The sequence below is a fragment of the Pinus tabuliformis genome, chromosome J (genome assembly GCF_031772625.1).
Source record: "Pinus tabuliformis cultivar Carrire ecotype Pingquan chromosome J, CPIR1, whole genome shotgun sequence".
Lineage (NCBI taxonomy): Eukaryota > Viridiplantae > Streptophyta > Pinopsida > Pinales > Pinaceae > Pinus > Pinus tabuliformis.
Window position 1 is genome coordinate 1,121,680,288 of NC_142295.1, and position 26,172 is coordinate 1,121,706,459.

General features: G+C 36.5%; 1 pseudogene; it reads right to left on the reverse strand.

The window, feature by feature from the left end:
- Positions 1–47: 47 nt before the first annotated feature.
- LOC149231013 (cytoplasmic 60S subunit biogenesis factor REI1 homolog 2 pseudogene) lies at positions 48–25,960 on the reverse strand (annotated as a pseudogene).
- Between the last annotated feature and the right edge of the window lie 212 nt (positions 25,961–26,172).

The following is a 26,172-nucleotide window of genomic DNA, read 5'->3' on the forward strand; positions in this document are numbered from 1 at the left end:
AAGACAAGAAATTGAAAATCTAGAAAACAGCCTGTGAAATCAACCAATTACAACATAAAAGAAACCACAGACCTATTGTTGTAGTCATAAAAGTCATCTAACTCACTATCTTCTTCTTCATCTCCATCTCTGTAGTGTCATTTGGAGTGGTTTTTAGAAATCATATGCTTCCTAACAACTTCTAGTGTTAGAAATGGTTTTAATTTCTCATTGTTATACAAACAGAAAATATTATTGGTCACCTGTGATGGTAGAGAAAAGAGCACTCAATTTTAATAATTTTTTATATTCTGCCAAAATGTGTAATGGAAACTTGAAAAAGAAACAAAAAATTATATATTTTTTCTTTTGAAATACCTTGAAGCCAAGATAGCTTAGTAATCCATAGAGATATTTCAAATATTTAACATCAAGAATAAAAAAATCCATGCATCTTGTGCATATGATCTACACAACTCTCAATGGTCCCACCTGCTATGAAATCATATATGAAGTAGCAACTGGCATCCCACTCTAAATTCTCTTCTATCAACTCAAAATTACCTCCAACATTTCCTAAACTTGATTCACTAAAATCCAAACTCTTCATAGATTCAGTTGCTACAATAACCATGTCATAGGTCTCGACCTCCTCCCATTGTTCACTACCTTTAGATTCTTCTTATTTATCTTCATTCAAAGAAGACAAAGATTTGCTATGAAAAGATGAAATTCTTGTTGTAAATTCTAGTAGTGGCTCAATGACAGTATTGCCAACGCTTCGAGAATATGGCATTTCATAAGCACATAGAATGTGAGCCTTTGGATTAAGATTTTGAGCATGTGCCTTGATACTTATGTATTCTTTCACTTATACAACATCTAGTTGCTTTCCAGCCTCTTCTATTCCTCAACGAATGCTTGTTATCCATCTTGAAATAAGGCTTTTGTCTCTCCAGGAACACCAACAACCTAATTATCCAGACATAAGAAATTAAGATTGTTTACAATCATATTGTAACAATAGAATTGATTAATCATTTCAAAATTAAAATATATAGGTGAAAAATAGGAAAATATCAAAGAATATCACGTTACAAGAGAGAAATTGAAAATCAAAGATGATGTAACTTTGAATTAACATAAAAGAAATATAAATATTAAAAACACTACCCATTCAGGAAAAATGCAATTTTGATGTAAGTGGTAGAGATTCAATTGTATGCTCCAATGAAAAAAAATCAAAATGCATTAAACACAGAAAATCATCGAATAAATGATTCAAAACGCTATGTCTCACAACAAGTAGTAAGATTCATCACCATTGTGGATTCTTTTAAGCATTGTTCTTTTCTATGTAATAAATATTATAACAATTGATAATTAGACAATGTTGACTAGTAAAAGAGCCACTAATGGTAGGGATACATTTGAGAGCCCAGTGCAGTCGTTTGAATAACAAAAATTGAAACTTTGCATGTGGGAATATTAGAGAGATTACTACTGGAACTAGTAAGAAACATGGTATGCTTTGGAACAAACACAACGTAGGCTTGGTAAACCATAAACTTGTGGTATGATAGGAGTGCCTCCTACATCTTCTAAAAATATTAACAAATCTAAGCTAGAAATAGTCACAAAGATAAAGAGGGAAAAATATAAGGCATCCTGAAGATGAACCATTGTTGTTGGTTCGAAACGTTGATATACAACTTCTCATAATATGCAATGGATTCAGAAAACCATTTACAACAAGATAAAAATCACAAAAGCCTAAAATCTGAAATTTATCATATAAGCAATAAGGACAAGAAAAAAGAAAAATAATAATAAATTTGACTTGTGGCTATGTAATGAATGAAAGGTTTATAATTCCCAATCAATTTTCAATAGGAAAAGGGAATTTAAAATTTAAATATATAACAGGTGTTGTAACATGTATTTTGTTGTTTGTTTCATTCATTATTTCATTCAAAATCACTTGAAAACTATTTTGAAAAAAAAGATAAGGCAAGTATCTTGGAAATCAAAATATAAAAGAAATGGAGAAATATATCGGATTTTACAAAGGAAAACAAAGGAAAAAGTGTTAAAACTTTAACATCGGACCCGACAATATATATGCCATATTTTATAATGATGGCAAGTCCGAAACAATGTAAAGTGCTTATATTACATGTATATGACTCCGCCAATTATGATATGGGTGGGTCGGACCCGAAATAGTATATACAACGTGTTTAAAAGTTTGGCGGGTCCACTGTATTGAAATTCCTTTATATACATGCATATGGGTTCCGTCGATCGCGATTTGCGAGACGGACTTGAAACGATATATATTATGTTTTGTTAATTGCGGCAGGTCCATCGTATCACACAACATATTATATATTATATATATATATTATATATTATATATATATATATATATAGATATATTTATATATATATATATATATATATATATGGAAAGCGTCGATTGCAATGAGTGATTAGATTCCGAACCCGATAAGGTTATGTGCTATATTTTATAAGTCAGCGCATCTGCCTTATCGCGATGTCTATTGTATTCATATATATTTGTTGTTTACGCTTTTTCTATTGAATTTGTATTATAAAGCATTATAATAGAAAGGCCAGACTTTAAAGCATATATATATTAATTAAAAGCCCCGGTAGGTCTGCAAGGCATATTAAAAGACAAAATTTCGAGCTATAAGGCAGGATTTTGGGCAGGTATTCTCTGGGCTTATGTCCTACCCGAAACCTTTACAAACTGTTCGATCTAAAAAGCGTAGATCAACGGTGGAGATGGATTGGCGGGAAGTATGCCTTGTGTTGTTGGGAAAAGTATCCAATACAGAATGACCCTATCCCACTCTAAGGGTGATAGTACCTCAGCAACAATCAAAGAAAAGCTATTCAAGATTACTTCTTTATGAGATGTAAGAGAGGGGAGAAAGAGATCCACTAACCGATGTCTTCCGCTAATGATTGATCCAATCTTCTCTCTTTGCTGCTTGCTCCCAACTCCTTGCTCTTTCACTGGCCCAGCTACACCAAGATCCTGCAAAATGGCAAGAGAGGAAACTACAAGAAGCATACATTCATAATTGATTCAAGGATTAGAATAAATCAAATACACAAGTATGACAATACACCATTGAAACACATGCATATAGAAGAACCTCAAATGCTTTATTAATGGAAGAAGTAAAGTTCAGGAAGTGATACAACCATAAGAGGCCCAATCCAGCATCACCTCCCAGCAGAAAGAAATCTCCTCTTCACCTCCTTCAAGCAAATCACCCAATAGTTCTATACTCAAACCAACAGCACTTCCTTACATTCACAAGATTCCAGCCTCCTTAGACCTCATGAGAGAGCTCTATATATAGGAGTTTTGGAGAAAGGATGAGTCAGCTTGAGGCTGGCATGAAGCTGACTAGTGTCCTCTCCCACTTCAGTTATTCTTCAGTTCTTGAGTCCACTTGGAGGTTCTTGCTTCCACTTGGAGATCTAGACCCTCTTACTCATCACCAGTTGAATTCTCTAATCCAAGTGTCATTTTGGAAGCTTCCTGGGCATTGACACCTTGAGGAATGACTGTGCCACTTGGCCAAACTCGCCCAGCGCAGGTAGCCTTCTTTGCAGTTGACATTTAGCGCAGGTACACAGTGGAGCAATTGACATTCAGTGCAGATGCACAGTGGAGCAGTTGACATGATCCAAAATTAGCTTGTTTCTGAGTGTTTTCAGGTGGAGAACTGATATTCAGTGTTGTGGTTTGCTGACCTTGTTCCTCTAGGGGTAGGAACAACATGTTTAGGGACTTTGGATCCCTTAGATTATTGAAATTTCATGCTTCATGCTGTAAGGCACAAAAATGTCTATAACAGTTGCCCCCTAAAGTATGAGGTTGTTTATCGGGTGAAATGCTTTATCAGGAGGATCCGAAGTTCATTCAATCGCTGAGAGGTGACCTGTAATACAATACAATACAATACATTATTTTTCATTCTGCTTTCATGATCTAGCTGAGGCGGGCATTCCCATGCTCAGCTTTATAAATTCATTTTGGTACATAGAACAGACGATCATCTGATAGTAGACTGATAATTCTCTGCTGAAATTATCATCCTTTGAGTAGGATGATCATCTGCTGCAATGATGTACATATCAAATGTCTTTATATTTCCTGAATATATATCGCAGCCCGGATGGATGAAACTAGATCCGGGGTCTTCAAACTCGTTTGATCTTCACTCTAAGTACAAGTCGATCCATGTGAGAATTGCGCTGAAGTCGAACATGGAAAGACATCGCTTGATTACCGGTCAATGATGTAAACCGTTAACAAGCGCGAGAGGAATCACCGATAATGATAATGACCCTCAAGGTACTGCAGTACAATTCACGTGGTGTGAATAAAGGACTTGGCATCGAACACCACGCAAAATCTTCTGGTCGAAGGTCATTGATGTATACCTGTCGCCGGAAGTGAGAAAATTGCCATTGAGGCATGCAAGCTTCAAAGTACTGAGGGGGTGTTCCTAGATCAACTTCTTGGATAATGAGCTGAAGTCGACAAGAAGCGATCCGTCAAAGGAGGGCCTTAATGAATCCCACATCAGTGACACAGAACGGAGCTAATGATTTTAGTGGAGGTGAAAACAATCTGTGAAATATGATTCAGGGTGGCGATCATGGATGGATGAAGGATAATGTATGGTAGTGGATGGGACACGGTTGACTCTTTCTGAACAACATCTCTTGAACATATAACGACACTGATGTGATGGATCGGTAGCATTACCCCAAATGTGGATGGTTTGGCGAAGACCATGGTGATGAAACCGGTGAATGAAACAACCCAACCCGATGTGATACGGAGGAAAAGTGTCATGTTCAAGAGCGACTTGCTACCATTAAAGCTTTGAGGTTCTCCCAATTTTTCCCCAGTCATTTCTGACCAGTACCTCTTTATTTTTGTCAAGCTTGAGGAGGATAACATATGCTTGTTCTATAACCTGCCCTTCGGGCAAGCCCATCGCTATGTTTTAACGAGCTTAGCGATAGGGAAACTCGTTCTCGTCTAAAGACAAGTTTGTCGCTATTTAATCATTTTAACGAGTCTAACGACAAGGAAAACTCGGTCCTTTTCATTTTTAGAGAGTCTGAAAAGGTACAGAAAGTTAACTCCAAAATTCCTTTTTCGTCATCTAATCCCTTAAGTCCGAAAAAGTATAAAACAATACAGAAGGGATGAGTTTTCGATAATTTTAACGAGCCGAATAAAACAAGCGCTCGACCCTTTTGTGCAATAATCCCTCAGGTCCAAAAAGATTAAAATCTAGAGGAGGGATAGCTCTTCCGGTCATTTTAACGAGCTGGAAGGCCAAAACTCGGCAAACTTTTCATATTTTATGAGTCAGATGAAAAGAGCTCAAAGAAGACTCGTCTTTTGAGGAACGAGTGATAAACAGGGATAGCAGCAGATTCCAGGTACAGGTTGGAATTTTCCAATCACGGCAGTGTCACAAGGATGGCTAGGTGAAATCACTCTTCGCAGCTGTTCCTCAAAATGGGTAAACAATCATATGAAGGTGAACGATCGGCCAAATGGAATGGAGGTGGCAGGTGCAAAACACGACCAAGGCTTTTTATGGCTAATAAATTTACGATCATAACGGTTATTTACCGGGATAGGTTCATTTTTTTTTATTTAACGAGCTTGAATGCACCAAAAACACTGCTCAATCTTATGTTTATTTTTTAACGAGCATGAACTATGTGCTAAAACTGCTCGGATCTCGCTTTTCTATTTTTTAACGAGCATAAATTCCGCGGTAAAACTGCTCGAATATACCAGTCATAAGATAAGAATGTCTCCTGTGAGATAGCTATTTTTTATGGAGCTTTATCTCACGAAGCTATGCTCCTAATTTGGCAAATTTTGACCTTTGCCCCACCTCCTTTCTTTATGCAAGTTAGGAAACGACTAATCCAAAAAACAGATAAATAACCGCTCTTGGCTTGCACTCCAAAAGGTTTGCATGCCCCCAGGTATAAAGTACAATTTCAAGGCTGCCCCTACTTATCCATCAAAACATTTGTTTTAAAGGGTGAGGCTTGCCTCTTTCTGGTTACCCAAAGATTGTTTTGTTAACTTCTTCAAACGAAAACATTTCCTCGGCACTGTCTACCGAAGTAGACAATGGTGAATGACCTTTGTCAAACAAGTAACCTTGACAAAAGAATCTTGTTCCAGAACAACCCCTCTTCCTTCTTTCGGACGGGGTACGGACTAGTCATATTCTCCCGCGGAAATTCTACCTTATACCCAAGGTTTCTTCTGCCCGAAGCAGACCAGGATGCATGCCCCCTGGGTTCCAGTCCCATCTTTCTGAATCACTCACACTCATCGGGAAGGAGGACTGGGGGTGGAGACATTTCTTGATTGAATAGACCATTCAGGGTTGGTATTTGACTATTTGCGATGCGTGATCCCGGGAATGAAAGTTGGTCTACGAGCTTGACCATCCTTCCTTCGTGTGGAAAACACATTACTCTAAAGAGTGAGGAGACTATTGCTCCCATGCAATATATATAGTCTCGTCCAAGGAGTAGGTTATAATCCAAGGGTCCTTGAACGACCATCACGTTCATTTGAACGGTCTTCCCTTTCAATGTAACAGGTACATTGGGGAGGATCCCTAATGGTCGACTGGTTCCTTTATCGAAACCCGAGAGATTTCTTATCTCAGGTAAAAGCGCCGGGGAACCCAGTGCTTTCCAAGCAACAGAGGAAAGGATACTCATAGATGCCCCTTCATCAATGATAGTGCCAGCCATTACCATTCTATAAATTTGGACTATGATTCTGAATGGTATACTGGCTGGCAACCGGGGTCTGCCTAGTTGGTTCCAATCAAAGGACACAACCAGGTTGCTTGGTGGTGGGGCCGAATACACGGCCGGATATGACCCTGACGATGTTCCTTCCTGCGATAAAGGAATGGGCGCATTGCCCTGATGCTCATCAGAGTCGGTGTTGATGAAAAGAATCTGGATGGTGTCATCCTTATTCTCTTCAGTGAGGGTGTCATTTGAAGATGAATCTTCATTGACGGTGTCATTTGAAGATGAAACCTCTGAAGGCAGAACCGGGTCAACTGCCGTTTCGACCTTTAGACTTTCGTCTGGTCTGGATTCAGTAGGTTCATTTTCAATGACTGACGCTTCAGCTGACCACTTGAGCGGGCCAGCTGTATTTTCAACCAACGAAGGACTTGGCACGAGTTTTTTGTATCAAGGAGGAAGTCTCAACGGTGAAACCGGGCGATCTTCCAAAACTCTCTTCGCTTCGTCTAAGAAGGGACAACGGTGGATGGCGTGATCGCCTTCACACAGTCTGCAGGGGGATCTTGCTCCCCCTCTTTGTCTTGAACCTTCACTTTCGCTGGTTGACGGTAAGCATTCAACATGGCTATCAGAGGTTGATGCTCTCGAATTGTGCAAATGAGGGGACCAGTCCCTTAGTATCCGGGGAATACAGGGACAATCTCTATGGAAGTGGTCTCCTCTACATATGACACATGGCGATTTAGGCCCGGTCTGTGCTGTGTGTGGATTTTTGTCAGATGTCTTTTGCTTGCCCCCAGTCGCCTTAGGCTCCTTCTTCTTCTTCTCTCTCTTCTTCTTCTCCTTCTTCTCCATGGGAGCTTGGCTTTTGCCGGTTCTACCTTGCGAAGATGAAGGATTGGAGGAAGAGTTATAGGAAGTAGAAGGCTGGTGGGCAGCTCTAGACTGATCTAACTGTTGACTCGACTGTTCAGGAACCATGGTGTTCTGAACTACATTGGTTGAGAATAGCCAAATTGGCAGGCCAATTGTCAGTCCTGGAAGCGACAATGTGGCCATGTGGGGCGCACCAACTTCTCCCCAAGAGGAGAAAGGACTAGGATTTCCATCATGTGGAATTCCTTGGTTGGGGCGTTCCATGTTCTCAACCTACAGATCAACGCAGGAATAGGAGGTGATTATGTTCCGTTTAAAAAAAATTTTATAACGACGCTTTAGACACAACTTGCTTTTTCACTTTTTAAGAGTCGAGAAAAAGCTAAAGATGACTCTAGTCTCCTTCGATGTTTTAACGAGCCCGAAGTGACAAATGCTCGGATGGACTTTTTCAGTTATAGAGTTTGAAAAAGGCCAAAAGAAACTGCTCTTGAGATCTAGGCAGAGGGTGTGCCAAACCTCTCACAAAACCACAGAATACGTTTTACGGTACGGGTGGTCGATCTTCGTGAATGCTGTGTTCACTGCATTGCGATCAGTAGGGCGGCCGACACGGTTTCCTATGGATAAAGGCTTTGTTCCTATAGGGGTCTCCCAATATATACGCGATGGTACGTGGGAGCACAAGTCCGTATTGATACTTATCGCTTCACCGTGGAGGAATCACCCAACCACTCAATGCTAAGATATCACGTTTAACGACGCCGGAACACGTCTCTAGCTTAGACCTCTATGTGTTTGCGTTATGTTTCAATGCGTTGTTATGTAAATTCAATTTATTTTAAGGTTGATCTTGTTTAGCAGTTTGCCTTTATGGATCACCACGAGATGTATGATAACACTCCTAAATGCAGTCTAAGATGATAAGCAAGCTTTTCAATCTTTCAACTTTGAAAATCTTAACTACTGAGGGAAAAGAAAGACATCTTCTTTTCACACAGATCATAGAGCACACACTAATGCACTTTTTCCTAAATCAACATGCAAACTGTCAAAATGCACATGCACAATGCAGGTATTTCTTTTCTCTTTCTTAATGTTGATGTAATACAAAAAGAAAGCTGTTGTATAACTTTGAATTCAATTTCAAGTGAAAGCAAACAAGCTTGTCCAAAATCAAAAGACACCTTAAGATTTACTTGTTTCGACACTAGAAATATATAAATTCAAACCATATGACGAAAGCAAAAGCTCAATCATCTATGAACAACAAACAAACTAACTCTTAAGATCAAAATGACACTTTATCACAGGTCTAGATCTAAGAGGCCACATCAAGACTAGTTCACTTTCGTTATGGGAAACTGCAAATGATATAAGAAATACACAAAGAACAAACACACTTTTCTTTATACAACCGAGGCGGAATAGTGGCAAGGAAAGTTGGTTTCAGATAGGTACATTGATTGATAACAGGCTGCAAAACAAGGATGAAAACATGGCAATAAACAGCAGGGAACCCCAGTAGCACTAGGCAAAACTGGTTCAGCGCAGGTGGTACACTGTCAGTTTGACATTCAGCGCAGGTAGCCCCTTCGGGATCTGCGCTGAAATGCAGATTGCCTTCACAGTGCCTGCACTGAAGAGATAAACTTTCCTTTCTCTCAGTTTCCGGGTCACAGATTGCTCAAAAATTCACAGTTTTTGGCCAAATCAGAAGCTATCAATCAAGTACACACTAAGGGATGAAAAGGAGGATGAAAAGCTATCACTAAGAGCTGTTCAGAGTCCTTGTGGATCAGCTCTTCAAATCATAAACATGCCCAGAAACTGAGCTAGAGTAGCTGCCCTCTACTTTGCATTTGAAAGATCCAAATGCAGTTCGATTCGGTACTCCCTGTGTTTATGAAATGAATAGCAAAAACACAAACAACCAACAAGATACGATCCCCAGCGGAGTCGCCAATTTGTTGTTGGGAAAAGTATCCAATACGGAATGACCCTATCCCACTCTAAGGGTGATAGTACCTCAGCAACAATCAAAGCAAAGCTATTCAAGGTTACTTCTTTATGAGATGTAAGAGAGGGGAGAAAGAGATCCACTAACCGATGTCTTCCGCTAATGATTGATCCAATCTTCTCTCTTTGCTGCTTGCTCCCAACTCCTTGCTCTTTCACTGGCCCAGCTACACCAAGATCCTGCAAAATGGCAAGAGAGGGAAACTACAAGAAGCATACATTCATAATTGATTCAAGGATTAGAATAAATCAAATACACAAGTATGACAATACACCATTGAAACACATGCATATAGAAGAACCTCAAATGCTTTATTAATGGAAGAAGTAAAGTTCAGGAAGTGATACAACCATAAGAGGCCCAATCCAGCATCACCTCCCAGCAGAAAGAAATCTCCTCTTCACCTCCTTCAAGCAAATCACCCAATAGTTCTATACTCAAACCAACAGCATTTCCTTACATTCACAAGATTCCAGCCTCCTTAGACCTCATGAGAGAGCTCTATATATAGGAGTTTTGGAGAAAGGATGAGTCAGCTTGAGGCTGGCATGAAGCTGACTAGTGTCCTCTCCCACTTCAGTTATTCTTCAGTTCTTGAGTCCACTTGGAGGTTCTTGCTTCCACTTGGAGATCTAGACCCTCTTACTCATCACCAGTCGAATTCTCTGATCCAAGTGTCATTTTGGAAGCTTCCTGGGCATTGACACCTTGAGGAATGACTGTGCCACTTGGCCAAACTCGCCCAGCGCAGGTAGCCTTCTTTGTAGTTGACATTCAGCGCAGGTACACAGTGGAGCAGTTGACATTCAGCGCAGATGCACAGTGGAGCAGTTGACATGATCCAGAATTAGCTTGTTTCTGAGTGTTTTCAGGTGGAGAACTGATATTCAGTGCTGTGGTTTGCTGACCTTGTTCCTCTAGGGGTAGGAACAACATGTTTAGGGACTTTGGATCCCTTAGATTATTGACATTTCATGCTTCATGCTGTAAGGCACAAAAATGTCTATAACACCTTGGGAATTGTGTTCAGCCCGTATTGGAAGCGGAAAATCATGTTTTATCATATATTTTCATTATAAAAGTTTTATGCATAATTCCAATATTTTCATAGCTAATGCGACCATATGCATAAGTTAAGTTTTACAGAGATTTTCGGGCCAATTGCGATTTGTGATGGAAATCAATGGAGCGTTGAATGGGCAGATTTGAAAGGTTTATCAAGAAATATTTACTCTTTTGAATTCCGAATTAATCAGAAGTTTGTGTTAATTTCACTGTGTAATGCGGAAAATCAAGGTTAGAGCCAAAGCTTAAGAGGAAGACAATCCGATATATTTCTTAGCATTTTGGCCAATCAGAAAGCCCATGTAAGCCATGATTACACAGACTAAATGTATTTTATTACGGCTAAAGTGAATTAAGCATCATGAGGGCATTAGCAAAGGAATTTGGCAGCAAATCAACAGAGCAAGCCAACAGTTATCATTCCCTTCTAAATACAGTTATGTTTTTGTTATTTCATCTTCTTTGAGGTGTCTTTAACCCTCTGTAAAATTCTGTAATAGTTTTTACTTCATATAGTTAGAGAAGCAGTTAGATAATTTGGGCAGTTTCAAAAATCAACAACTGTTCCACAATGTATAAAAAGAGGAAATTTTACTAAGAAAGGTTTCGAACTTTAGACAACTCGAAGACTAGGCAACTGTATTCCTGATATCATCGTTGATTAATGAAAGAACCAAAAGTTTCCATGAGTTGTTGCATATAATTTTGTAAGCTTCTCTGTCATGTGTCATGCTATGTTTTCTTCTTTTCAAGTATAGTAATGAAGCTGCAGGTCTTTATTTTCTTATGTAGATAAATTTAAACTTCCTTAAAAGAACACTCCTATACTTGAAGTCCTCATTTCCTTTATAAGTTACAGATAGTAGTTTCTATGAAAGATCAGAATATTATCTTTAACTTCTCCCTAAGTCACAGATAATAGTTCTTGTGTTAAGCAGCATATTGTCTATGATTCAGTTCTCATTTCCATAATTCCTCTAAGTGACGGATAATAGTTTCTGTGAAAGATCAGCATATTATCCTTAACTTTTCCTTCAAGTTTTCTTCATTCATCACTTATCTTTAGCAACAAATGGCATTCTGAGATGTTCTGTTCATACATGTATTAAGAGTTTAAAGGCCAAGTTTTCCAGGTCCTTCATTTGATAACACAACAAACAATAAGTGACAATAAACAATATTTATTAATATCTTAAGCACAATTTCCCCACAGCCAAGAAATTGGTTTCTTAAGGAACAACATTAATTGGCATCGTTGCTGGGGAAAGAAGATAAGAAGGTTTTTCCTTGGGTTTCAATAGTTTCCTCTAGTTTTTTAGTGAGGAGGAAATATCTGGCTATTTTGAATCAAAGAAAAAAATATAGCTTCAAGAAGGCCCCATACAAGATCAGACACTTCACAAAAGAAAGTTCAAGCTTTTTCAGATCCTAAAAGGCTATTTTCTAAGAGGGTTGAAAGGTCTAAGATTCCAATTACACCAATTCCTACATTGTCTGCATCAAGCAGAAATTCACTTGAACATTCATCTCATAAAGAATCATCTTTTTCATCATCTTCATTTCAAGAACCTGGCTGTCAAGACCAATCCTTTGAGTCTATTACTTTTCATTTACCTGTTGTAATTATTCAACCTCAACCAATAACCACATTACCTCCTTTGCACATTCCATTTACCTCTCAATCAAGTTCCACATCTGGTGGTAATCAAAGTTTAGTAAACATGGCAGCACCAGCATTCTTAGTGAATAGGTATGCACCTCTTCAACTACCACAACCTTTCAATCAAATGCCACAGGATTACCTTAAAACTCTTCCACGTTTCTCAGGAGAAGATGAATAGACAGCAAAGAATCATGTAGTAGTATTTTGTAATTTTGTAGAAAGCCTAAATGTTGAACATTTAGATGTTGTTCTAAGACTTTTTGTTCGGTCCCTGGATGGAGAAGCAAGGAAATGGTTCAAAGGACTTCCCAATAATACCATTCCTTCTTGGGAAGAGATGGAACATGTGTTTATTCAGAGATGGGGAGAAAAAAAATACCATGGATATTCATTAACAGAGTTTAATGCCATAAAGAAGAAGTCTGATGAAACTGTGGCTGAATTTTTCAGAAGATTTAACAAATTGTACAATAGTCTCCCAGCAGAGATTAAACCTCCTCTTGCTGGTGCAAAAATGACTTTTGCAGGGGCTTTTGAATGAAATTTTGGATTCACATTAAGGGAAATAAGAGCTCCAACCCTTGATCAAATCCAAACAAATGCTTTAGAGATAGAAGTGAATCTGGTGGCTACAGGAAAAGCACCAGAAGCACAACCTACCCAAGACAAGGGAAAGGCAAAGATAGAATCCTCTCAAAGTCAATCATTGGAGGATATGTGTAATGTAATTACAACTATGTCAGATAAGTTAAATAGGTTAGAGTTAGAGAATAAGAACTCTTAGAGACAAACACAGTATAATAAGAACTTTAATCCCCAATTTAGAAGACAACCTTTGCAAATTTTGCAAAAGGAAAGAAAAGATCAAAATCAAATTCAAGCACCTTTATATATAGAAGCAGATCCTAGTGAAGAACAACCTGAAGATCAAATTTCTACATTATATGCAGTTGATGAAGATGAACTTGGCATTGAAGGAGAAGAGAATGTGTATGATGAATCAGATGCTATTAATGATGGAAATGAAATTGATGAATATTGGAAACAATTCTCCGATTTTATGCAGGCTGAACTACATAAGAAATATGATCTGAGATCTAGGAAAAGATCAAGAAATCAAGAAAATGAAAATGAGTAGCAAGTTTCAACTTCCTCACCAAAGGCGACTCCACAAGAATCTCAGCTTGCAAAACAAGTAAATAAAGGAAAGCAACAGCAAAATTCAAATGGCCAGACACAGATACTTCAAGGTGAGTCTTCTCAAGATCAAACTGGAAAAATTCCTTTGGAGAAACTTGTTTCAATTCCTCAAATAATTCCAGTCATAAAGAAAGGTGAAGATGAGAATGAAAAGATTGCTAAACAGGGTCACTTGTTTAATCTTACGAAGGATTTGGAAAAGATAAGAATACAACTTCCCTTTACAGAATTGAAAAAACACCTACTTATCAAAAGGAGATTGCTGAGTTTATTAATTTTAAAGAAAATGAGAGTGACACTGTAAATCTGCAGGAAGATAAACTAGTAGTGGTTTTTGGTCCACATGTAGAGGAAGTAGATTCTTCAATACCTCCTTTTTATATTTCCCTATTGGTTCATGATTTCCTCCTACATAATTATATATTTGATTCGGGAGCTTCACATAATCTTATGCCTCTATCAGTGATGAAGCAATTAAATCTACAAGTGACCAAACCTTACAGTGATTTGTATTCTTTTGATTGAAACAAGGTCAAGTGTCTGGGGTTATTAAGGATCTGGAAGTGTCACTAGCCCAAATTCCTGCTAGAAGCTTGGTCATGGATGTTGTAGTAGCAGATATCCCTGCTAGATTTGGAATGCTTCTATCTAGGTCCTGGGGGGCTAAATTGGGAGTTGTTTTGAAACTAGATTTTACATATGTTGTTATACCATTTTTTGGTGGGGAGGAAAGGAGATTGTATAGAGAAACTAGGTTTGTAAAGAAAATTACAAAAAACGGAGCAAGAAATTCACCTGTATATAGTCAGGAGAAGGATGATTTTTCCTGTTTCAAACTGCATGATAATGCAGAGCTGGCCAAAGATAATAAGAAGCATCTTGCTTCAACCAATGTAATTATAGAGCTGCAAACAGAAGAAGTGTGGAAATTTTTCTTTGACGGAGCTTATTCGAAGGAAGGAATAGGTGCTGGTTTTCTTCTAATTGCACCTGGAGGTAATCTGTTCCCTTTTTCTTTCAAATTAGAGTTCGAGGCAACTAACAATGTGGCAAAATATGAGTCCTTGATTATTGCTCTACAAACAGCGAAACAGATGGGAGTCAAGTTAATTTTTGCTTTTGGAGATTCAGAGTTAACTATTAAGTAGATAAAAGATCACTGCCAAATAAAGCATCCTAGGCTCCGGGCATACAAAAATGAGGTATGGGATTTGATTGAAAATTTCTTTGAAGCTTTTAACATTCAATTCATCCCAATAGATGAGAATAGATTGGCAGGTTCATTGGTTGTGGCTACTAGCACTTTCAAGCCTCCTATTAATCCAAGATTAAGATATGAGGTAAAAATGAGACAGACACCTTCGATTCCTAATAATGTTAAGAACTATCAAGTTTTTAAAGGTGACCAGCAGATTAAGGAGTTTTTGACTATGGTTGAAGAGTTCCAGGCCACAGAAATTGATCAGGACGAAGAAGAGACAACAGAAATTGCAGGAGCCAGTGGTTTAAAAGATTCAATAGCAAATCAGAAAATCTTTCAATTAAAAGATAATATTCCGCCAAAGGGACTTGTTCCTCTTGAAAGGATTTTTAATTCAAATGATGTGGCTGTGGACTCAAGGAAAATTTCATAGGATGAACATATTCAGGACCACAACATTAGAACTCAGGAGAATCCCAGGTTAGTCAAATTATATGCTGGAGTTTCACCTAATTTCCAAGAAAGATATATTAAACTTTTCAAGAGTTATGTTGATGTCTTTGCATGGTCCTATGAAGATATTAAAACCTGTGATGTGAATATTATTGAGCATAATATTCCATTGAAGGAGGGGGTTAAACCCTACAAACAGAAGCTTAGGCAGATAAATCCTCTGCTTCTACCATCAATTGAAAAGGAGGTCAAGAAGTTGCTTGATGCTAAAATCATAGTCCCACTCAGGTATTCTGATTGGGTGGCTAATCTAGTACATGTGATAAAGAAAAATGGAGAAATAAGGTTGTGTGTGGACTTCAGAAATCTCAACAGGGCTTCTTTGAAAGATAACTATCCATTGCCTAAGATGGATCATGTGCTACAGAAGGTAATGGGTTCTTTTAGAATGTCAATGCTAGATGGATTTTCTAGTTATAACTAGGTGGCTGTGGATAAGGAGGATCAGAAGAAAACATCGTTCACAACCCCCTGGGGAACATTTATGTATGCCAGAATGCCTTTCGGATTGCTGAATGTAGGTGCTACATTTCAAAGGGCTATGGACATTGATTTTGTTGGAAATAAGTTTGTAGTTATATATTTGGACGATATTACTATTTTCTCAAAGTCGGATGAAGAACATTTGGATCATTTGAAGAGGAATTTTGATAAATGTATAAGATTTGTACTTTCCTTAAATCCCAAGAAATCCATTTTTGCTCTAGAAGAAGGAAAACTATTGGGACACATTGTTTCCAGAGAAGGAGTGAAAATAGATCCAGCCAGAGTACAAGCTATGCAGAAAATACCATTGCCCAGGAGTCAAAAGGATATTCAAAAGTTTCTAGGAAAGATAAACTTCCTGAGAAGATTTTTATCCAACTATGCAAGAATCCTGAAAGAAATCATTGATATGCTAAAGAAGGAGAATGAAGTGAATTGGACCAAATAAGCTAGAGAATCATTTTCCAGGATTAAAGAGGCATTACAGGTAGCTCCAATATTAATCAGCCCTGATTACCAGAAGCCTTTCCAAATTTTCTCATTTTCCTCATCAAGTTCAATAGCTGTTGTCTTACTGTAGAAGAATGATGAAGAGAGAGAGCATCCAGTTGCATTCTTTAGTAAGATTCTTAGGGATTCTGAGCTGAAATATAATATTCTTGAGAAACAAGTGTATGCCTTGGTAAAAGCCCTGAAAGATTTTATAACTTATGTGTTGCAGTCCCAAATCATTACTTATGTGCCAAATGCTGCAGTGAAAGATGTGTTAATACAAAGAGATGTAGAAGGCAAAAGAAGAAAGAGGATTGCCATGATCCAAGAATATGATTTGGATATAAAACCTACAAAGTTGGTAAAAGGACAAGGATTGGCACAAATGTTGATAGAATCAAACTTTCAGGCATTGGGAATTAACTTGTTGTCACATGCGGATGAAAAAGTAGCTGAAGAAAGTGAAGAAGAGAAAGATCGAGGTATGAAGATTAGGTATAAATTTTTGTGTTCAGAATGGTATAAGCATATAATTCATTATTTGTGCTTTCTTTCTTGTACTCAATCCTTAGATAGAACAAAGTATAGGGCACTAAAGATCAAGGCACAACCATATGTAATTGTGGAAGGCAGATTGTACTAGAATGATCTTGCTAGAATTCTATTGCTATGTTTAACAGATGATGAATTTACAGAAACAATCAAAGATTATCATGAGGAGTTTTGTGGAGGACATTACAGTTGGAAAGTAATTGCACATAAGATCCTTCAGGCAGGATTTTATTGGCCTACTTTATTTGGTGATACATATAAGTTTGTTAGAAGTTGTCAGAAGTGTCAGCTCTTTGCTGAGAAGAAGAGATTAGCTCCTTTACCTTTGATTCCAGTTTTCATAGAGGATCCATTTAGGTAATGGGGATTGGACTTTGTTGGAGAAATCAATCCACCTTCAAGCAGATAACATAGGTGGGTTCTCACAGCAAATGATTACTTCACCAAATGGGCAGAGGCAATTCCTACTAAGAGAGCAAATGATCAGATAGTAATGAAGTTCCTTGAAGAAAATATTTTCAGCAAATTTGGATGCCCCATTAAAATTATAACAGACAATGCTCAAGTCTTCAACTCAAGTAAGTTCATTAATTTTTGTCACAAGTATAATGTTATTTTGTCTCATTCAATAGCTTACCATCCTTAGGGAAATGGATTAGCTGAGTCTACTAAAAAAACTTTGATGAAGATCCTTAAGAAAACCATTGCAAAAAATCAAAGAGATTGGGATTCTAAGATAAAGTTTGCTCTATGGGCTGCTAGAGTAAATACAAGAAGATCTACAGGGAAATCACCTTTTGGATTAGTATATGGAACTCAGGCTCTATTTTCAAGTCAGCTTGTAAAGCCAGTGATTGAAATTATTCAAGAGGCGAAATAAGAACCAAATGCTTTGGTAAGAAGAATGAACAAAGTGGTGGAGCTAAGCAAGAACATGGACAAGGTAAGAGGCAACTTGATTATGTATCAATCCAAGATGAAAAATATTTTTGACAGAAAAGCCAAAGAAATCGATTTTAAAGTTGGAGACTTAGTATTGAGATGGGATACTAGAAGATAAGATAAGGGTAAACATGGGAAGTTTGATCCTCTCTGGTATGGTCCTTTTAGAATTTCTGAAGTGAGATCCAATAATACCTTCATTCTTGAGAATCTTGATGGGAAAAATCTACAGCTACCTGTAAATGGGCAATACTTAAAGCACTACTTCCAGTTCTAAAGAATAAGCATCATTTCATTGTGAATACCAGAGTGAAATCATTGTACAAATCCCATAGTATTTCAATTTACGCAAAGCAATATATGACTCCATGCCCGAGGTGAATGCACTAATCTGCAGTTCTTAGTGCTTCTGTGGCAAAAGCACTATCCCCAGGTGGAGCCAGATGTTGTAACATGTATTTTGTTGTTTGTTTCATTCATTATTTCATTCAAAATCACTTGAAAAATATTTTGAACAAAAAGATAAGGCAAGTATCTTGGAAATCAAAATATAAAAGCAATCGTGAAATATATCAGATTTAAAAAGGAAAACAAAGGAACAAGTGTTAAAAATTTAACACTGGACTGGAAACTATATATGCCATATTTTATAATGATGGTGAGTCTGAAACAACGTAAAGCACTTATATTACATGTATATGACTCTGCCGATTGCGATATGGGTGGGCCGGACCCGAAATAATATATACAGCATGTTTAAAAGTTCAGCAGGTCCTCTGTATTGAATGTCCTTTATATACATACATATGGGTTCCACTGATCGTGATTTGCGATAATAGACCCGAAACGATATATATTATGTTTTGTAATTGTGGCGGGTCCGTCGTATCGCACAACATATTAAATATATATATGGAAAGCGTCGATTGCGATGGGCGATTGGATTTCGGTCCCGATAAGGTTATGTGCTATATTTTATAAGTCAGCACATCCACCTTATCGCGATTTGTATTGATATTCACATATATTTGTTGTTTACACTATTTTATATGAATTTCTATTATAAAGCATTATAATAGAAAGGTCAGACTTTAAAGCATATATATATTAATTAAAAGCCTTGGCAGGTCCGCAAGGTGTATTAAAAGACAAAATTTCGAGCTATAAGGCAGGATTTTGGGTGGAATGAAAATGGTAAGTGGTTTTAGTGGAGATCACCCGATCCCACTCATCATTCAACACGTAGCAACTGGGTGGAGAGAGGAAACTGCCCATTTCGGGCGGGTATTGTTTGGGCTTATGTCCCACCGAAACCTTTACAAACTGCCCAATCTGAAAAGCGTAGATCAACGGTCGAGATGGATTGGCGGGAAGTATACCTTAGGAATTGTGTTGAGCCCGTATTGGAAGTGGAAAAGCATGTTTTATCATATATTTTCATTATAAAATTTTTATGCATAATTGCAATATTTTCATGGTTATTGTGGCCGGGTGCATAAGTTAAGTTTTATAGAGATTTTCGAGCCAATTGCAATTTGCGATGGAAGTCAACGGAGCATTGAATGGGCAGATTTGAAAGGTTTATAAAGAAAGATTTACTCTTTTGAATTTTGGATTAATAAGAAGTTCATGTTAATTTCGCTGTGTAATGCGGAAAATCAGGGTTAGAGCCAAAGCTTAAGAGGAAGAAAATCCGATATATTTCTTGGCATTTTTGCCAATCAAAATGCCCATGTAAGCCATGATTACACAAACTAAATGTATTTTATTATGGCTAAAGTGAATTAAGCATCATGAGGGCATTACCAGAGGAATTTGGCAGTGAATCCACAGAGCAAGCCATTAGTTATCATTCCCTTCTAAATCCAGTTATGTTTTTGTTATTTCATGTTCTTTGAGGTGTATTTTACCCTCTGTAAAATTTTGTAATAGTTTTTACTTCATATAGTTAGAGAAGAATTTAGATAATTTGGGCAGTTTCAGAAATCAACAACTATTCCACAATGTATAAAAAGAGGAAATTTTACTAAGAAAGGGTTCGAACTTTGGAGGACCCGGAGACTAGGCAACTGTATTCCTGATATCATCGTTGATTAATGAAAGAATCGGAAGTTTCCATGCGTTGTTGCATATAATTTTGTAAGCTTCTGTATCATGTGTCATGCTATGTTTTCTTCTTTGTCAAGTATAGTAATGAAGGTGCAGGTCTTTATTTGCTTATGTAGATAAAGTTAAACTTCCTTAAAAGAGCACTCCTATACTTGAAGTCCTCATTTCCTTTATAAGTTACATATAGTAGTTTCTATGAAAGATCAGAATATTATCTTTAACTTCTCCCTAAGTCACAGATAGCAGTTCTTGTGTTATGCAGCATATTGTCTATGATTCAGTTTTCATTTCCATAATTCCTCTAAGTGATGGATAATAGTTTCTGTGAAAGATCAGCATATTATCCTTAACTTTTCCTTCAAGTTTTCTTCATTCATCATTTATATTTAGCAACAAATGGAATTCTGAGATGTTCTGGTCATACATGTATTAAGAGTTTAAAGACCAAGTTTTCCAAGTCCTTCATTTGATAATACAACAAACAATAAGTGACAGTAAAAAATATTTGTTAATGTCTTAAGCACAATTTCCCCATAGCCTGGAAATTGGTTTCTTAAGGAACAACAATAGGCATGCCCTATCAAGTATAAAATTTAAATCGATAACAGGTATTTCATATCAGAGTATAAATTTATACACTCACGTATTTATGTTGACAGGTGCTTTTGTTGTGAGAAAGTGTAAGTAGACAACGATTACTTCATTTCAACTATCCATCTAGACCAATCTCTTCCATCTATCCTTACAATCTAGTTCACATGTTTTTTTGTTCTTAATCCTTCAACATATGCCACCAACTGTTGCATGTGACACTAGGTGTTTGAAGCAACTTAATTCTTTGTTTGGAAGAGTATTTCAACCTGGTTATGATTTCAATGGTAACCTCAAAATATAATGTGAGTGTGTGGTGATTGATCATGTGATGTAGCTCTGAGATGAATTAGCCTTTAATCCCAATACAATTAATTCAGAGTCTCGAATGGTCATTCCAAATGGAAATGAAAATAATGGTATATTTCAAGGTATTCCCTATGGAGCTCCACATATTGAAATTGTTCATTTATTTTCAAAACTACACAATCAATAGTGCAAAATTTTGACTGTTGCACATACTTCTAACTCTGATTCTAATGCAACTAGTGCCTACAGGTATAATAGAATTGTGGATCAGAAGCATCTTAGAGTGAGAGTAGGAATTTTAAACCCCATTTAACTCAAAAAATAGAGAATGAGGTGACGCATGCTAAAAGTAAACTATGAATTAAGTACTAACCATGTGTTTGTTGATATTAATTATCAAATTATTATTCATTTATGGATACAATTTAAGTGCATAAAGAAAGGATTATACTCTAAGAAACCTGTAACTATTGAGATAAATAATGAATGCACAAAGGAATAATTTTCATTCTATATAACACAATATCATCTGAGTGGACCTATGTTTGGTCATATGGCTCTTGTTTTGAAAACATCCAATATGTCTGAGCACCAAAGAGCTCCCAACTCTTTTAAAATTTTAAAACACACATAAACATAACATATGACAATCACATTTAGTTCTGATAGTCATGAGTTGATGTATGTTTTGATAGTATTACAGGACATGGTGCAAATAACTAGTAAAAACAATATATTTCCAAGTAAACACAACCTCAAATTGGGCTTATGTGCTTATCGAAACAACCCAAGAAATTAAGTGTTGTATAAAAAATAGATAAAATACATTTAGTAAGAAAATAAAAATAATAAACTTAAGGCCATTAGCCATACATAACCATAGACACTAATAAGCACAAATGAGACCCACATGAGGGATGCCACAACAAAGGCCAATAAACTATACATGAGAGGTGGCATAACAAAGGCCATTGGCACATATACACTAATAAGCACAATTGAGTCCCACATAAGGGATGGTATAACAAATTTTATTAACGTATACATGATGGATGACATAACAAACACCGTTGGCATATACATAAGCATAGATACTAAGACACTCAAATGAGAAAGAAACTAGGAAGCACAAATGGGAATAAATGAGCTTGACATGAGAAATGGGACATCCAAACCATTTGGAGCATGTCCCCATTCAGTAATAGTTTCATCTCCAACAACATCCATAGTATGAGTGATAGTGTCAACATCGTGATACTCATATATGGCAAGAGAACATGTTGATAATTTATCACTTTAAATGATGAGGCTACTTGTTTCCTGATTTCCTTCCTTGTGTTTTCCCTTGTAGATGCAGGGGAAGTGGCCTTGTGTTTTCCCTTGTAGATGCATGGTTAGTGCCCTTGTGTTTCCTCTTGTAGATGTGTATTTAATGGCCCCCTTATAAAGATATCTCAACCATATCATCCATTGACTCTGTACGCATCTTCATTAGAGAAAAATCACACATTCTCATCCTTTTTTTGAAATTCTATAGCTTAGAAATTTAATTATAAGAAAATCAATGGGATAACTTTATTAGGAACTTTAGTGAAAGTTGGTTCAAGACAACTTGTGTACTTCCATGTTCATTTCTTGTGGTTTTTCAACATGTTTGAACTCCAAAATGGGTTGGGAGTGCAAATTTATTTAGTTGTAGATAAAAGTGAACCATAAGTTGTTTTAACCATAATTACTAGATTTGCTTGAATCATGGCAATAAATATGAAAATTCCATAATACAATTCAAATGTGAATGAATTCAATGCAAGTCAATATGCTTCGTTCATGTGAAAGTTGGAAAGTTAGATAACAAGCGGTTTTATATACTCCAGAGGGGACAGGCAGGTAGTTTCAAGGACAAGCAGGTCCCTTTGATTCCCAACCCTAAGGTTTGTCCCCCCCACAACCTGACTGACTCTGGAAACCCTTTAGTCTAGTATTTAATTATCATTACAGATATAGAAAATTTACAAGAACATTCCTATTGAATCAAGTGGGTGAACATATATATCGCTCAAGAACTCATATAAACCAACCCACCATGACCACAACTACAAATAATCGAACCTTTGGCCCAATGAGAATAAGGAACCATATCATTCATGTCTATTAATTACAATGTGGGGAGGTATTTAAATAATAAAGTGAACATAGCTTTTAAAATTGTTAAACATGACATTATAAAAGGTAACAGGGTGATGATGGGTCATTGAGAAAGGAAGAGGATTTTTGGAGGGATAGGGTTAAGAGATGGTTCTTGCTTCTCTAGGTGGCTCAGTTGTTAATATTGTAGATCATATGGATTTGGAGGTAGTGTAGCATTTTCCATGATGATCTACTAAGATGCCCAGTATACGTAGCCTTTCCTTCACCCCTTTTCTTTCTTATTCCTATGCTTATCATGATGCATCCATATATTGTCCATGTCATATTGTTCCCATTGTTTGAATCATCTATAATAATTTCCTAGATCATGACAATAATGGTAAAGTCATCTAATGCAATTTATCTGTATTTTATTTTATATAATGACTAGGCACCTCATGGCCCATCTAAGTTTCTAATGTAGTTTCCTTTGATTAGGCACTAAAGAGTCTATTCCAAATATAAAAGGATGTTTCAGGGGAAAAATATCTGGGCAATAGGCGTCTATCTACAAGGAGAATATTGAGCAAGAGAATGAACAAGAGACATTTCAATCAAGAAGTTTAACATTTTCTTCATAATTGGCATTGTTGCCTATTATTGCTGAGGGGATGTTGTTAATCAATGTAGGAGTTTCATTGAGGCCATAAATGGATTCTCATATGATGGATCAACATTGATGGGTACTAATGGAATGCAAGAAGACCGTTAGCATAAACACATCTCCAAGTAAGATGTGTTCTAAGATTTCATCTGTTGAAGGGATTTCACCTCTTGGTTTTGGAATTTTGTGCGCAAATGAAAATATGCTATTATAGGTTAAATGCTCATGTTGTCAAAATATATACTTTACATATTCAATATAATTTGAGGGAAATTAAGGTTCAAATATTTCTTTTGAGAGACTTTTGTCATGTTTGTGGTGCTTATACAGTGCATAATGAATGTTTTGAACTGAGGTTTTTTTTATTTCCAAATAATGAAGTCAATTTCTAACTTATTGAGTGGGAAGATTATATCCCCAACACTATTTATCTTGTTCTTGTGGGAAAATCATTCAAAATGGGAAGATTTGTCCAATTATATATATTTTGTGTCCACCTTAAAGACAAGTCCTTTTAAACATCCTATATCACAAATTAGTTTCTTTGGAGATGGCCAATTCATGCCCACCATAGGCCATATTGTTCAGTGTGGAGGGTGAAAGTTATTGTGTTCAAAAAGTTAATTTTTGTTTGGAGAACATTCATAGACTGTGAAATGATTCCATAACCAAGTATTTTGGTTAAATGTTTTATAGAATTAGCTATATATTTTAATATTGGAGTCATTGTACCAATAGTTCTTCGAGACTGTCAAGTTGGAGGGGCATGATCTTACACAAGAGGAAGTTGTACTCTAAAGAAATATGGTTTTGTTGCAGTTATTATGTCCAATTTCCTGCTAAATCATTTAAAAAAAGGTTACATGTTGCTATAAATAATATTTATTTTATTTATTTATTTTCATGATTTGATAGGCATGCAATGGAATTGGCGAAAAGGATGTTGGAGCTTTTGCACAACTTGCTTTTTCTCTAGTTGATTCATCATTTTCATATGATGCTCCTTTGCTCCCATATGGTTTCCGAGTTGTTTCTCTAGACTCAAAAATAGTGAGTATGGTCTCTAATAGAGGTGGAAAATATTTTTTTCTTGTTGATTTTGAAAAGAAATAGAGGATGGTAAACACATTATAGCCATGGACTGTATGAATTTGTAGCAAGTGATCTTTCTGATCAGGTATGATTGATTAGGATGTTTAAGAAAGTTAAATGTACATGATGTAGGATGGTTATATTTCAAGCCACATTTTAGATCTTGCTTCTTCCTTTGTTGTTTCGAAACTATTAAATCTGTTATTTATATAATACATACAACTATTTGATAATAACTTGTATGAACAACTGAGCCACCACTCCCATGATAATGATAGTTGTTTGATAGTCCTCACTTTCCAATGCTAATAGCTTAGCAGTATTTTATGAGGACATGCCCAGGTAAAAGGCATAGGTTACTTTGATGAAACTGATACACCTCAACAACATCTCTTAGCCAAAGGTAATAGTCTTTTATGAGGATGGTGCTAGGTAAAAGGCCTAGGATTTGGGCTCACTCCCCATGATAATATTCTACTAATATCTTATATGAGGATGATGCCAAGTAAACCTCCTGAATGAATTTGATAAAATTGAGAGGCCTTAGTGACATGTGTTTGCCAAAGGTAGCCTCGTAGTAAAGCTGAGATATTGTACGAAGTTATGCACCAGCCCCAGCCACACCAAAAAAGGTAGAAGAAGTCAACTAAAATTAAAATAAAAGAAAATTGAAATTAAATGAATGCCACAAAAAATAGTCCATGGAGGTTTTACAGTTTCCAAAACATCTTCCACAATTACATATCTAAGAAAAAAATTACACATACACCAAAAAAATCGAAAAGCCCCAGAAATGGAGATGCCACAGACGAGGGCTTCAAAAAATTCAAAGTTAAAAAAAAAATGTAGTTCATAACCCTAAAAACCTTCAATACCCTGGAATAGTGGAATCTATAGCAAGCAACCAAGATTCTAGGGTTTCAATTCTATCAAAGCATCAATGAGATGTCCTCGTTTCAAATGCCTCCTAACCACAAAAAAATAAGTAAAATCCCAACAGCCTCCACAGGCATTTAGAAGAATAAAGACAAACCTTAAACTTAAGGATCCTTGAACTTAAGTTAAGGGAATTTTGTTCCATCAACCATCTGACGAATAAAAAACACATACCTTTCTCCTAAGATTGTAGCAGTGTCATTCAAACTTGTAATGAAATTTATGCATCGCCTCTTTGTTGAATTTGACATTGCAAGCGTTAGAGTTCAACGTTGACATGATTGTATGAGATAAATCAATCCTTCCCTCCAATATTTTCAATGAATTACCTTTTAAATTAAATTTTTTATATTACCTTAAGATTTTTTTTCTTGAAAAATAGTTTTTTTAACTATTATATTAATGTTTAAAAGATAATTGATTGCCACCAATATGTGTATGTCCGTAAAGTTTTGGATAATTTTCGATTTAGTTTAATCTTGAATATATTA